Below are 12,177 nucleotides of genomic sequence, written 5' to 3' on the forward strand. Positions count from 1 at the left end.
AAATAAGATAGATGCTTTGGGGGGGGGGGGGGGTATATTCTAGAACAGGGTACCTTCGTATAGGTGTCTATTTTCCTTTATGGCATACTAGCATTACTGGCACATATATGCATTATGTGCTTGGTTGCAAGCATTTATGCCAGTGAAGGGGCTGTGTCTGTGGTTATGTGCCAGTGAAACAATTATATGAAGTATCCCATAAGTTACATGTGTAAATGTGTGTTCCTGCCCACGCTCCACCTAGAGCTCATCCGTGTGCTTAACCATCTGTAAAAAAATGTGCTATATAAGATATGCATGTATTTATAGAATAATGCATAGACACGTATCTGCTATATACATGCATACACGCTAAAAATCTGACCATTTACATGTGTAACAGATATGCAAATGTTAGAGCCTACTTTACAGAATTCCCCACATGGTGGATAAACATCCAAAAAATAGTTCTTCTATAGTAATCTCTCACCTCTATCTACCTGCCTTAGATTCTCCCACTGTTTTTGTTCCTTTTCCACACTTACTGAACAACAATGTAGAGGAATTGAAAGAAATCTCAGTGAACATGGAAGACATACTGAGCCAAATCGACAAGTTAAAGAGTGATAAATCACCTGGACCAGATGGTATACACCCCAGGGTACTGAAAGAACTCATACATGAAACTGCTGATCTACTGTTAGTGATCTGTAACTTGTCGTTAAAATCGTCTGTAGTACCAGAAGATTAGAGGCTGAACAATGTAATTTTGATTTTTAAAAAGGGTTCCTGGGGTGATCCAGGAAATTACAGATCGGAAAGCCTGACTTCAACGCTGGGCAAAATAGTGAAAACTATTATAAAGAATAAAATTATGGAACATATAAACAAACATGGTTTAATGGGACAAAGCATGGATTCAGTCAAGGGGAAGTCTTGGCTCACCAATTTGCTTCATTTCTTTGAAGGTGTGAATAAGCATGTGAATAAAGGTGAGCTGGTTGACGTAGTGTATCTAGATTTTCAGAAACCTTATTGACAAAGTTCTTCATGAGAGACTCATGAGAAAATTAAAAATCATGGGACAGGAGGCAATGTTCTTTTGTTCATTAGGAATTAGTTATTGAACAGAAAATAGAGGTTAGGGTTAAATGGCTATTTTTCTCAATGGAGGATGGTGAATAGCGGAGTGCCACAGGGTCTGTACTGAGACCGGTACTATTTAACATATCTATAAATGATCTGGAAATCAGAATGACAAGTGAGCTCATTAAATTTGCAGATGACAGAACTATTCAAAGTTGTTAAAACACATGCAACCTGTGAAAAATTGCAGAAAGACCTTAGGAAACTAGAAGACTGGGCATCCAAATGGCAGATGAAATTTAATGTGTACAAATGCAAAGTGATGCACATTGGGAAGAACAATCCAAATCATTTGATTGAGGTCTACAAAATCCTGAGTGGTGTAGAACGGGTAAAGGTGAATCAATTTTTCACTTTTTCAAAAAGTACAAAGACCAGGGGACACTCAATGAAATGAAATGAACATACTTTTAGAACAAATAGGAGGAAATATTTTTCCACTCAAATAATAGTTAAGCTCTAGAACTTGTTGCCAGAGGATGTGGCAACAACAGTCAGTATATCTGGGTTAAAAAAAAAGTTGGACAAGTTCCTGGAGGAAAAGTCCAGAATCTACTATTACGATAGATATGGGGAAGTCACTGCTTGCCTTGGGATCAGTACAATGGAATGTTGCTACTATTTGGGTTTCTGCCAGGTACATGTGACCTGGACAGGCCACTGTTGGAAGCAGGATACTGGGTTAGATGGACTATTGGTTTGACCCAGTATGGCTAGTCTTATGCTCTTAACACCTCAGGTGCACAATTTATGTATTTGATTCAACTGGAAAAGTCATCCATAAAAAAGAAACACAGATGTTTTTGTATCAAACAGCTGGAACAAGTGTTTTCCATAAACAGGAATAATCAGTCACACAATCAGGTGGTGTCATCACACGTTGGCGAGACGGAACAGATTTCCCAGAGCTCAGGCCACATTGTAAGGTTCTTAGAATGTACGACCCTTCCCACATGCAACAGTTTTCTCAGCTCCTCTCAAGAAGGGAAGCAACTCTCATGGAGCTGGGAGGGATTATGCCCTTGGATCAACCCTGATGTCTACAGAAAACATCTATTACAGGTAAGCAAACATGCTTTTTTCATCAAGTAGGACTGAGATAGGTATATAAGAGGGTGCTGCCCAAATTTAGGTTGTTTGTTTTTCCTTTTTTTTATACATTGTACCATACTTAGGGTCAAGCCTGCAGTATAAAAATGTGAGTATGTGAGTGCTACTAATTCACATGGCTAGACTGGCCAGTATGGCTTGACCAAAGGTATTGTCTTTTGCTGTGGCTCAATTCAAGAAACAATGTAAGGACTCTGTTGCTGCTTTACAAATTGCATTCAGTGAAGCACGTTTTAGGACAACCACACCAGCCGCAGTGGCTGTAATTTGAAGAGATTTCATTTTAGTGTCCAGAGGGATACCCATTTGCTCATAGCAGAATTGAATGCAAGATGCTACCAATCTGTTGGCGCTCTTTTGGCAACTGAACACCCATTATGTCAGGGACAAAGAAGACCCAAAAGTACATATTTTCATATGGATACAGTCCTTTTTAAGGTAATATGATAGAACCCGCTTGCAGTCCAGACTATGAAAGGCTTTCTCATGAAGATTAATGTGATAAATCATAAAAAGGTGGTTCTTTGAATATAACTACAAGTAGGGCTCATATGTTGCTAATGCCCGAAGAGCATTTCTTCTGGCTGAGACAACGGCAACAAGAACAGCACCTTCCAAGTAAGGTGTTTGAGGGAAGAAGGTATTAATGCTTCCCATGGTAACATCATAGAAACTGGATGCTTCTGAACGGCCATCTGGATGTGGAGAAATTCCAACAAAGCACGAAATGATAGGACACCGAGAAGCTGGGCAATTTTCTAAGTGGAGAAAGAGAACGGAGATGCACCCTGATAGATGTCTCGAGTCTAAGACGATAAAAGTGATACAAATACTGGAATTTTAGAGGTAGTAGGGCAATTTCCATGTCATGAAGCTAGCAACTTCAGATTGGGGTGAATATGGCCCAGTCTTGAGTAATTAACAATGGAAACATTTATTTCATTTAGTAAAATTTATACCTGCACATCATTACACTTCTGGGCCATTTACAAAAGTACCAACATAGAAATATATATAACATCAATAATGACAACACTCATTTATTTATTGTATTTCTATCCCACATTTTCCCACCTATTTGCAGGCTCAATGTGGCTTACATAGTATTGTTAACATAGTTATTCCAGTATATCAGGTACAGTTAGTATTGTGTAGAGATTAATTAAGGGAAGAAAGAAGGAAGGGATTTATTAGGGTAATTATAGAAGGTAGGCTTTCATAACTGAATGGGTTGGTGAAGTGGATTAGTGAGGCTATAGGTTCTCATTGTAGGCCTTGTTGAAGAAATATGTCTTCAGAGATTTATGAAAGATAGTTGTTTCGTCGATTGTTTTCAGGTCTGTGGGTAATGCATTCCATAACTGCGTGCTCATGTAAGAGAAGGTGGTGGCGTGCATCAACTTGTATTTTAGTCCTTTACAGCTGGGGAAGTGCAGGTTGAGAAATTTGTGAGATGATCTTGTGAGGTTTCTGGGATCCTGCTCCCCCCATAATTCTATTGGCAAACTATTCTGTGACAAGGATGGATTGGGTCAGTCTCCCTTCTTTAGAGATGGCAGAATGGATAGAAGAGTCTCCATTTTGAATTCCTCATGGAGAAATAGGTTCAAGTCTGAGATCCAAGATGGGGCATAAGCCTCCAATCTTTTTTGAAATAAGAAAATATCTATAATAGAATCCCAATGGTAGAACTGGTTCTATGGTATTAAACTGAAGAACAAGAAGATTTTAACCCAGAGGTTGGCATGTGTGGATGGCAGCCGAGTCTAGCATAGGAGCCAACCTGGAGGTCAGACAAGAAGCCTGCGTCAAAAGCCTTCTTTGACCATACTTAGGACTAGAGCTATACCGAATAACATATTTTACTATTCAACCAAATACAAATAATGACAAATATTATTCGGACAAATACGAAAATGAATAATGCACACTGAGCTTTAACATAACAAATACCAAAAGAAGCAACGTGAAATCAGATCAAGTCTTAATTTCAGTAGGATTTAGCACAGTAGAACCCCGGATTATTTGTATTCAAATTTAAAGAGCTATTCGGCCGAATGATGTTTAATGTGAGCAAGTGCAAGGTGATGCATGTGGGGAAAAAGAACCCGAATTATAGCTACGTCATGCAAGGTTCCACATTAGGAGTTACGGACCAAGAAAGGGATCTGGGTGTCGTCATCGATAATACACTGAAACCTTCTGCTCAGTGTGCTGCTGCGGCTAGGAAAGCGAATAGAATGTTGGGTATTATTAGGAAAGGTATGGAAAACAGGTGTGAGGATGTTATAATGCCATTGTATCGCTCCATGGTGCGACCGCACCTTGAGTATTTTGTTCAATTCTGGTTGTCGCATCTCAAGAAAGATATAGTAGAATTGGAAAAGGTGCAGCGAAGGGCGACTAAAATGATAGCGGGGATGGGACGACTTCCCTATGAAGAAAGATTAAGGAAGCTAGGGCTATTCAGCTTGGAGAAGAGACGGCTGAGGGGAGACATGATAGAGGTATATAAAATAATGAGTGGAGTGGAACAGGTGGATGTGAAGCATCTGTTCATGCTTTCCAAAAATAATAGGACTAGGGGGCATGCGATGAAACTACAGTGTAGTAAATTTAAAACAAATCGGAGAAACCTTTTCTTCACCCAACATATAATTAAACTCTGGAATTCGTTGCCGGAGAAAGTGGTGAAGGCGGTTAGCTTAGCAGAATTTAAAAAGGGGTTGGACGGTTCCCTAAAGGACAAGTCCATAAACCGCTACTAAATGGACTTGGGAAAAATCCATAATTCTGGGAATAACATGTATAGAATGTTTGTACGTTTGGGAAGCTTGCCAGGTGCCCTTGGCTGGATTGGCCGCTGTCGTGGACAGGATGCTGGGCTCGATGGACCCTTGGTCTTTTCCCAGTATGGCATTACTTATGTACTTATGAATAATGTATTCAGGACACTATTCGGGGCCAAATCAAATTGAATATGAATATTTGGTACAGCCCTACTTAGGACCCAGGAATCTCAACTGATCTACTTCTAGGATGCAAGAAAGAAGTGAATGCGACTGCCCACAAGAAGGGTAGGCTGTATGCTTCATAAGAGATATGGCTGCACTAGATTATGGTAGTCAAAAAAAGGCTATTGCTTTGGTTTAATTTATTCCTTTACAGAAAACCATATGTTGAATCTACTGAGATTGTTTTGTTTTTTTTAACTCGTACAGATTGCTCTCTTATGCTATCAAAAACTTTTGAGGTACTGACTCAAAGTAGTATGCTTGGAAGACAACCCTGACGAACACAGGACAGCAGAAAGATGTTAAGAGTGGAGCAGTGATCTTTCATAACATTCACTACCTCTTTATCCCCAAACAACAAGTTACCTTTATAATGGGTGTCTGCTAATTTGGAGTAACATCGTCATGCAATGCAGACATACCCAACCATGCTAAATGCCTGGTGGCAACAGTGGAAGCAGAAACTCTGTACAAGGTTTCAAACTCATCATACACCATCCATATAAGGTGAGTACCATTTTGTCAGCTATTACAGCCATTAGCTGTCTGAGCCTCTGATGAGAGGTTAAGCAAAAAAAGTCCTGAACATTTTGGAAGGCTGTGCACATGTGCTGCTATGCGAGTGGAGGGCATGGTTTCTTGAAAGACTCTCTTGCCAAACTACCTAGCATTCACTGATCATTACCAGGGGTATTACTGTTAAACTCTATATACTTCTTAGCCTTTGTCATAGTCCCTTCAATCACCACTGCTAAGTATGAAAGCTAGCCCTTGTTAAATTATGGAGCTGATTAAGCTTTATATTTTATGTCCGTCTTCTTAAAATCAGGCTGCACAGAGTGAAGTTTTTCCACATATGGAACTGCAGATTCTTTAGCAGGCCATAAATGGGGACTGTGACTGTTGCACTTGGTGCTTCTATGAACTTTAGAAGATCAAAAACATCTGCCCATCGCTCTGCCTCTTGCTGAAGTGGCAAAAGCACATCCTATGCCATTTTCTATACAAATTTTGGGTAAGAGATATTCTAACACAGAAACTTCTTTTTGACTATGGAAGAAGAGGGGTCAGAAGAGATTTGGATTTAGGCCACACCTTTCTCAATAGTTCAAGGCAAGTTACATTCAGGTATAGTACATATTTCCTGTGTTCAGAGAGCTTACAATCTAAATTTGTACCTCAGGCAATGAGGGTTTAAGTGACCTGTTCAAGATCACAAGGAACAGCAATGAGATTCAAACCTGGTTTCCCAGGTTCTCAGCCCACTAATCTAACCATTAGCTACTCCTCCATCCTGTGGACTAGTCTTCCACATCCTCAAGTGAGGTTGGAAGAATATCCTATGGATCTAAGAAGCTTTCCATTTCAGAATGACTGAATCCAGGATGGAAAGATTGTAAGGAGTGTGCTGCTTCTGGCTCTGAGTCCGAGGTAGAAATTAGAGACTACAGGATCTTGAGAAGACCAAATTTTCCTCTGAGAAGGCATCCTACTGGGGTGATAGTACTGCACACTGAGTGACCTTGCAATATCCATTCACAAACGTGTTAAACAATTCTTGCATGAAAGAATATAGCTGCTTCAAAATAGGCAAGCAAACAGGTGGGGAAGATTTGTCTGCTTCTATGGTCAGCACCAGAGTAGATGACAGGGGTTGTTGTCCTGAAGAAGTCTTGTGCTATGTCCAGGACATCTGAGCGGTCTGTGAAGGAAGAGTGCAGTAGAGTCCACATAGAGGCAGGATCCACTCACTAACACTTAGGAAAAAAGGACACAGCACTGATAGCTTGTGCTTCTCCAGGGCTTTGAAAGTTCAGGTCTGTGTGAGTGCTCAGAAGGCACCTCTCTGCTGTGGGCCTGGAAACCTATGAGGCAGGATGAGTCAGCTTAAGTAGTATCTGAAGGTTCCTTAAAATGACTCAAGCCATTGTGGTGGGAGAAAGAGGGTAATTCTGTAGGAGATACTTGATTTGGGTACATGGAGAGAGAAGACCCTCTTTTGATCCTTCTAGATTTGAAGTAGTTTTCTCTCTGCTTCACAGCAGTTGTGGAGGCAACTGTGACAATTTCTTATAAGCTCCAAGAGACGTATGAGAGCAATGACCAATTCTGTTCAATGTCTTTGTGAATGATTTTGCTGAAGGGTTAGAATTTTACCTTTTTGCAGACAACAAAAAAGATTTGCAACATAAACTGAATAGAAGAGATCTACAAAAATTAGAAGCATGGATTAATGCTTGGCATTAAACTTTAATGTGAAGACGTAGAGTGATGCATTCTGGGTGCAGATATTCAAAGGAGCTGTATGCGATAGGGAGGAGAGAAGCTGATGTAGATGGATCAGGAGAGGGCCTTCAGGGTGAAGGTGTCTGAGGATCTCAGGATAGCAAAAAAACATGACAAGGCAATGGCCAAGGCCAGAAGGATTCTAGGCTGCATAGAGACCAAAATAACCAGTAGAAGGAGGAAGCGAAAATGCTCCTGCCCAAGTCATTAGCAAGGCCCCACTTAGAATACTGTATAAAGTTTTGGAGGTCGTATCTCGATCAGGATATAAGTCATCTTGCAGTGGTAACAATGCCAGAAAACATATGAGAATATGTATACCTTAGAGGACAGGAAGAAATGTTAAGGATATTTAAAAATTTTAAAGATCTTTATGAACAAATAAATGTTCATCAAAAATGAGGAAGCAGTAGAACTAGAGGTCATGAAATAAAGCGGCAGTAAACTTAAAAGAAACATCAGGAAATGTTTTTTCATGGAAATGATGGTAGATGCCTGGCATGTCCTCTCACAGGTGGTGGTGGGAACAAAAACAGTGATGGAATTAAAGAGTGGGATAAACAAAGATTCCTATATATCAAGAGGATGGAATCAAAGGACAATGTCAAAAAGGCATAGAGAGATGTAGTTTACAGAAAGCAGCAGGTACAACCCTATACAAAGGCATAAACGAGCGACAGGTAAAATTCTAGCACACTTCAAAAAGGAACAGAGCGGTGTAATCTGCACGGAATGACAGATCCTACCCAACGAACTGAGCAGACTAGATGGACCATGCTGGACTTTTAACTGTCACCTGTTATTGTCCAGTAATACCCTACTTGCAGTACAGAGAGCTTTTCAGCAGCTGGGGGAGGGGTTAAAACCTTTGGTACAAACAATACCTTTTTCTGAAGTACTACTTACCTTTGGAAAGGGAGAGAAAAGATTGTGAAGTACTGAAAATTTCAATAGTTGGCTCCAAGCCTGGTGTCACCAAGAAGGACTTAGGTACATAGGAGGATGGGGCAATACATGGAAAAACAAAAGACTATATTGTAATGATGGTCTTCATCTCACTGTGGCAGGAAAAAAAATCATTGGGGAAAAATTTAGACAATATATTTCTAGGCATTTAAACTAGAAGGCGGGAGTGGCATATGGAGGCAGGTCACCCCCAGCTAAAGACAAGATGTGATAGTAGAAAAGAAAGCAATGAAAACAACAATCTTAGCAAATCACTTCTTACCAACACAGCAGGAAGTGAGACTAAACAAAAAACTGAACAGAAGATAAAAATGCCATTGAAATGTAGATGGAAAGCGATGACCACAAATGCTCATTGTCTAAGCAATAAAGTTCATGACCTGCAAGCCCTGATGTTAGAGGCAGACTTAGATGTTGTTGTAATCACGGAGAAATGGATCAAAGATTCCCATGAATGGGATGCAAACGTACCAGGCTATAATCTATTTAGGAAGGATGGAGATGGTAGTAAAGGTGGAGGAGTAGCTCTGTATGTGAGAAATAATATCGCAGCGACAGAAATGACAGCGGCCTGGGGAAAGAAAGACGCGATATGGATCACCTTAAAAAGAGATGATAGAACCTTTGTCCACATGGGTGTTGTCTACAGACCTCCAACACAGAGGAACTAGATAAAGATCTGATTACAGATATCCAAAAGTTGGGAAAGAAAAGAGAGGTGCTGTTGCTGGGAGATTCCCATCTGCCAGATGCAGATTGGAAAGTTCCATCTGCGGAATCGGAAAGAAGTAGAGAGATCTTGGATGCTTTTCAAAAGTGCTCAGCTCAGACAAATGGTGACAGAACCCACAAGGGAGGAAGCAACGCTGGATCTGGTGCTCACAAATGGGGATAGTGTGTGAAATGTCCAAGTTGTCCAAGTGGGTGCCCACCTGGGCAGCAGTGACCATCAAACAGTTTGGTTTGATATAACAGCTGGCGTGGAGGGCAGTCACTCAAAACTCAAAGTCCTGGATTTCAAGCATTCTGACTTTAGTAAAATGGGGGAATACCTGAGGAAGGAGCTGATGGGCTATTTAGGAGGACATACGAGAAGTGGAAGGGCAGTGGTCCAGGCTGAAAGAGACTATAAATATGGCCACAAACCTTTATGTAAGGAGAGTAAATAAAAGCAAGAGAAAAAGGAAACCAATATGGTTCTCCAAGCAAATGGCTCTGAAAATAAAGGCTAAGGAGTTGATGTTCATGAAATACAGAAAAACTGAAGAAGAGGAACACAGAGAGGAATATTGTATGAAACTGAAAGAAGCCAAGAGAGATACATCTGGCAAAAGCGCAAGCGGAAGAACAAATGGCTAGAAATGTAAGGAGGGGTGACAAAAATTTCTTCAGGTATATTAGTGAAAGGAGGAAGACTAAAAATGGAATTGTGAGTCTGAAAGATGCTGCAAACCGCTATGTGGATAATGATGAAGAAAAAGCAAATTTGCTAAACAAATACTTCTGTTCTGTTTTCAATGAAGAAAATCCTGGAGAAGGACCACGATTGACTGGCAAAAGTACACATGAGAATGGAATGGATATAGCACCGTTCACAGAAGAGAGTGTGTATGAACAACTTGAAAACCTAAAGGTGGACAAAGCCATGGGACCGGATGGGATCCACCCCAGGATATTGAGGGAGCTCAGAGAGGTTCTGGCTGGTCCTCTTAAAGATTTGTTTAATAAATCCTTGTAGACGGGAGAGGTTCCGTGGGATTGGAGAAGGGCGGATGTAGCGCTCTAGAAATGTTAAGTAGTAGTAGTAGATAGGGAAGAAGCTGGAAACTACAGGCCGGTAAGCCTCACTTCAGTTATCTACTTAGATTTCAGCAAAGCTTTTGACACAGTTCCCCACAGAAGGCTCTTGAATAAACTTGACAAGCTGAAGATAGGACCCGAAGTGGTGAACTGGATTAGGAACTGGTTGATGGACAGACAGATGCCAGAGGGTGGTGGTTAATGGAATTCACTCGGGCGAGGGAAAAGTGAGTAGTGGAGTGCCTCAGGGATCGGTGCTGGGGCCGATTCTGTTCAATAATTTGTGAGTGACATTGCCGAAGGGTTAGAAGGTAAAGTTTGCCTTTTTGCGGATGATACCAAGATTTGTAACAGAGTGGACACTCAGGAGGGAGTGGAAAACATGAAAAAGGATCTGCAGAAGCTAGAAGAATGGTCTAATGTTTGGCAATTAAAATTCAATGCAAAGTGATGCACTTAGGGAGTAAAAATCCACAGGAGATGTATGTGTTAGGTGGCGAGAGTCTGATATGTACGGACGGGGAGAGGGATCTTGGTGTTACGTTCCTCACCTGGTTCCAGGCCTGCGTGGACAATTCGCCGGCGAGGCGCGGTCTGGCAGAGATAGCCGGCTATTTTGGTAATGGTTCTCCAGGATAGGTCGGCCATCTTGGGATGGGCATCTCAGCTTATGGCAGCCATATTGGGGCTGGCCGGCTGCAGGAAGGAAACCCATATTTGGCCTTTGGGTTTCTCTGCTGATGGGGGCAGCCATCTTGTTTCAGCTGCACGTTTTAGCCTGATTCCTTCACTATTTAAATCACTGCCTCCAGGCCTTCATTGCTTCGGCCTCAATTGTTCTGAGGACTTGCTGTCGGAGTGCTGTTTGCCGACTATCTTCTGTTCCTGTTTTCCTGTGTACCGGATCTTGGCTAGTTTCCTCGGATTACGCTCGTTTGCTGCCTGCCTTGACCCTGTACTGATTTTGACTATTCTTTGCCTGTCGGAGTATTGGTTCTGGACTGTGTCTGTTCCCTGCCATCCTGGTCAGCGGCTGTGCTACCCCGCCGGTTCCAGAAGTCCTGGTGGCACCTGCAGCTGGGAGCTCAACTTCCGGTGAACGGTGGTCGTTTCCCAGGTGAAGCTAGGGGTGGTTTGGCTGCCTGACCGAGTGTGGTTTCACTTCTTCTCAGCTGTGCTCAGTCGGGGCACAGGGGCTCACTACTAACGGGTCATAACACTTGGGGTGATAGTATCTGAGGATCTGAAGGTGATGAAACAGTGTGATAAGGCGGTAGCTGTAGTCAGAAGGTTGCTAGGCTGTATAGAGAGAGGTGTGCCCAGCAGAAGAAAGGAGGTGTTGATGCTCCTGTACAAGTCGTTGGTGAGGCCCCACCTGGAGTATTATGTTCAGTTTTGGAGGCCATATCTTGCTAAGGATTTAAAAAGAATTGAAGTGGTGCAAAGAAAAGCTACAAAAATGGTATGGGATTTGCGTTACAATACGTATGAGGAGAGACTTGCTAACCTGAACATGTATACCACGGAGGAAAGGAGAAACAGGGGTGATATGATACAGATGTTCAAATATTTGAAAGGTATTAATCTGCAAACGAACCTTTTCCGGACACGTGAAGGTGGTAGAACTAGAGGACATGAAATGAGGTTGATGGGGGGCAGACTCGAAAAATGTCAGGAAGTATTATTTCACGGAGAGAGTGATGGATACTTGGAACGCCCTCCCGTGGGAGGTGGAGGAGATGAAAACAGTAACAGACTTCAAAAATGCATGGGATAAACATAAAGGAATCCTGTTCAGAAGGAATGGATCCTCAGAAGCTTAGCATAGATTGGGTGGCAGCACCGGTGGTTGGGAGGTGGGACTAGGGCTGGGCAG

At 41.8% G+C, this 12,177-nt stretch overlaps 1 protein-coding gene across 1 annotated transcript in view; it reads right to left on the reverse strand.

Moving 5' to 3' along the window:
* Positions 1-12,177, reverse strand: part of LOC115461867 (ciliogenesis and planar polarity effector 1-like) — a 337,061-nt gene that overhangs the window by 1,716 nt on the left and 323,168 nt on the right. The gene's annotated exons all lie outside the window — the stretch shown is intronic.

Source organism: Microcaecilia unicolor, chromosome 2, assembly GCF_901765095.1.
Source record: "Microcaecilia unicolor chromosome 2, aMicUni1.1, whole genome shotgun sequence".
NCBI lineage: Eukaryota > Metazoa > Chordata > Amphibia > Gymnophiona > Siphonopidae > Microcaecilia > Microcaecilia unicolor.